A 3,990-nucleotide genomic window follows, 5' to 3' on the forward strand; every position below is an offset into this window, starting at 1 on the left:
CTTTACTTGAGTATTATTTTTTCTGGAAACAATTTACTTTAACTTCACTACATTTGAAAGACAAATATCGTACTTTTTACTCCACTACATTTCTGTCAAGGTCCTTGAGAAGAAAGTAGTAACGTCAGTCAGTGGATGATTTTGGTTGCAGACGTTGGATTTTGGTTGGAAATTAAAGTCGGGTTGACGTCTTAAAGGGATACTCCACTTTTTTTGGAAATAGGCTCATTTTACAACTCCCCCAGAGTTAAACAGTCGAGTTTTACCGTTTTCGAATCCATTCAGCCGATCTCCGGGTCTGGCGGTACCACTTTTAGCATAGCTTAGCATAGATCATTGAATTGGACAGGACCATTAGCATCTCTCTCAAAAAAATGACCAAAGAGTTTCGATATTTTTCCTATTTAAAACTTTACTTTTCTGTAGTTACATCGTGTACTAAGACCGACGGAAAATGTAAAGTTGCGATTTTCTAGGCTGATATGGCTAGGAACTATACTCTCATTCCTGCGTAATAAAGAAACTTTGCTGCCGTACCATGAGTCCAGCAGGCGTAATGATATGACGCAGCGCCGGAAAAATATCGAAACTCTTTGGTCATTTTTTTGAGAGAGATGCTAATGGTCCTGTCCGATTCAATGATCTATGCTAAGCTATGCTAAAAGTGGTACCGCCAGACCCGGAGATCGGCTGAATGGATTCGAAAACGGTAAGACTCAACTGTTTAACTCTGGGGGAGTTGTAAAATGAGCCTATTTCCAAAAAAAGTGGAGTATCCCTTTAACCCAACGTCGGAATGACGTCAACATCCAACGTCGGACAGACATTGGATTTTAGTAGGAAAATGATACAGACAAAATCAAGTCCCGCCCTACATTTTCTTTTCTTGTTCGCGAAGCCGGCCCGTTTCACAATAAGGAAGAAAAGACTAGCGCAATTTTTGTTCATGCCAACTGTGTCTGACAATTTTCATTCATTCATTTAATGTGTGAAAATTAACAATAGCGCTCATGGATGATAAACCATATTATAGTGACATGATTGAGTGATGAGTGTTTGGAACCACATTTGTCCTTTTCTTCTTTGTTCTGTCGTTTTGCTGAGTGAGACCTAAATAGGAGTAATTGAACTCAAGGGAAAATAATCTCTGAAAACAACAAAGATACAAAAAACAGCCATTATGATTTTGGAGGTGTTTGTTGCTGCACCTGTTCTCTGAGTAAACAATTAAACATGGCGTCTGGATACAAACCTCCCCTGGAATCAGCAAATCTTGTGTGCTGACTCGAGGATCTGAACCCCACATGTGCCGCTGGGTTCAACGTACCTCACATGAGCCTTTGAACAAGAGCTTTTAATGCCACTTTCTTGGCGAGCGAGCCGAGACTATGATGCCTATTCCCACAACCGTTGCATTTTCTAAAAGCTCTTAGCATAGCAATGTATTTAATTCAGGCAAGACATTAGCAAATGGCGCAAGATAACAAACATGGCTGCATCAACAAAATAATGACAGATTCAATTTTGATGTGTGCACAGTGAATTCCACAGTGACTCAAGTTATGTATAATTTTAGATGTTTCACCTTTCTATGTATAATCTGTAACAAAAGGCCATTACACTTTCTGCCTGAAACATGCTGACCAGAGAGAATTAAATGGTTTTGCTGACTCTTAAACCCCACGTTCTTTACCCCCAAGCAACTTATAGCCTACTTTGATTTGTGCAGTGCTTGTGAAGGACAACCTGCAAGTATGCTCCGATTCTATGTATTTTACTTACTAAATGAAGCATATACTGTACCTGATGGTCTTTAAATTATCTTTTGGGTGGAAAATTGTGCAGATGTCCTATAGCATCTTGAGATGAGACCAGCTTGTAAGGAGATTTTTTTTAAGCTACCAAGAAATCATACAAGTATTATATTCTTACAAAAAAGTACTGTGACAGTACTGTGGTAATTTGATAAGCATTCCATGATATTGAATGATGGCCATATTCAAATGCCATAGCATTTTCATTATATGTCAGCATTGAATAAACCGTTTTGTCCAGCATACACTGCAAAATCTAACAAATGTCCTATACTGAAAACTTTTTAGCTGACAATGTGCAACAGTTGAACCTAATTGCACAGCTCTAGTAAGTGTTACTATTTGTGTAGCCTACTAGAAACCCTAGTTAAAGGGATAGTTCAACCAAAAATGAAAATTCTGTCCCCTCATGTTGTTCCAAACCTGTATGAATTTCTTTCTTCTGTTGAACACAAAATAATATATTTTGAAGAATGTTGGTAACCAAACAGTCAATGGTCCTCATTGACTTCCATAGTATTTTCTTTCCTACTATGGAAGTCAATGGGTGCTGTTAACTGTCTGGTTACCAACATTCTTCAAAATTTATTTTTGTATGTTCAACAGAAGAAATAAACTCATACAGACTTGAAACAATTTTAGGGTGAACAACTGTATCCCTTGAAGGTAAGATACCCTTTTTGCTCCACTGCTTGTCATCTGTCCTCAGTTTAAAGAAAACTGCTGGTCTCTTTAATCTTATTTACTAGCAAAGTGTTTAAACACACTAATATTAATCCTGCTCAACAGTAAAACAGTAGTACACTTTGTCATTTAGCACTGAAAGCAACACAAGAGGGAAATAAATAAATAAAAATGTGAATGACCACATGGATGCCCAGTCTCGTTTCCGGTGATCTACCTTCATACAAAGCTTTGGCTATAAATAAGCATAGGCCTACTAAACCACAGTCACGACTTAAGTGTCACTATCACTAAGCTTACGACAACCTTCAGTGTTTATATAAAAAAAAAGAAAAAAAGATTTTGAGTTAGAATATTTCACAAGAGCTGTTCTAAACATGAGACTGTAACATCGGACTAGTGAGTAGATGAGTTTACAAGTGACAACCTCTGTCGTCCCATTTATCCACTTGTTAAAGCAACCGGCAACGCCCTTTTCACAAGTCACAAGGGTATTACTGATGCATTTCATTTAACCAAAAACTCATTAGAAAACCATTGACCCATTTCGTGGTTTTGGCCTACAAGTCATCCCTGTATAGCACTCATGATTAAGATAAGTACGCTTGATAATCAGAGATGGGCGTTAACTGATTTATTTGTTAGAATCATGCTTTTTTTAAACTGCAGCCTTACAGATAAATTTTTTTATCAGTGTATTGTTTTGATATATATATATATATATATATATATATATATTTTTTTTTTTTTTAAATGTCTTAGTACAATAAAAGAGTGCTCAGGATGATGTGTTTCAATGAATCACTTGAATGACAGCCTTGTTCTGAGAGACACTGATTGCATTTCTCATATAACGAGGCCTGCGTCTATATATTTGCCACGGCCATTTACACCAGGGTCATTTACAACCGCCATAGGAACATATTTCCCAGCAGAAATGACACCCACTTACCGTCACCAACACACATTTCCTCGCAGGAAGCCCTGTCACGTATTCCTCTGGCTGTAAACGATTCCGTCACAAATCATATGTACTGTTTACCACCAAGTGCTCTCGTTTCACACCGCTGGTGGCCTCCAAATGGATTTTCCCTGATCATAAATTACCATCAGCCAGGCCATGTCTCTTACAGAAGAAGCCCAGCGAGGATCGAACTTTCGAGCACACACCATTGTCAGAACGGTAAATCCATGGCCTCCAAGTCACCTCAATTACAGAGGAGAGTACAGGGCAGTAATGCAGACGCCTGTATCTGAGAAACCGAGCAGGACCCCTGAAATGTACCTGAATACTAATGACAAAAATAAGCAATGCTCCATTAACATAGCATCACACAAATCAGACTTGTTTTTATCACGTTTAAGTACTTTGCATATTGATTTATTGTTGTGATTTGTTTTAAGCAGATCTTTTTATGTGCTCTAAAGGCGTTTAATAAGGACATATTGATTTCTGATGGATCTTGTTTTCATAAATGTCAAAAGACTTAAA

Source organism: Leuciscus leuciscus, assembly GCF_965113295.1.
Source record: "Leuciscus leuciscus genome assembly, chromosome: 16".
Lineage (NCBI taxonomy): Eukaryota > Metazoa > Chordata > Actinopteri > Cypriniformes > Leuciscidae > Leuciscus > Leuciscus leuciscus.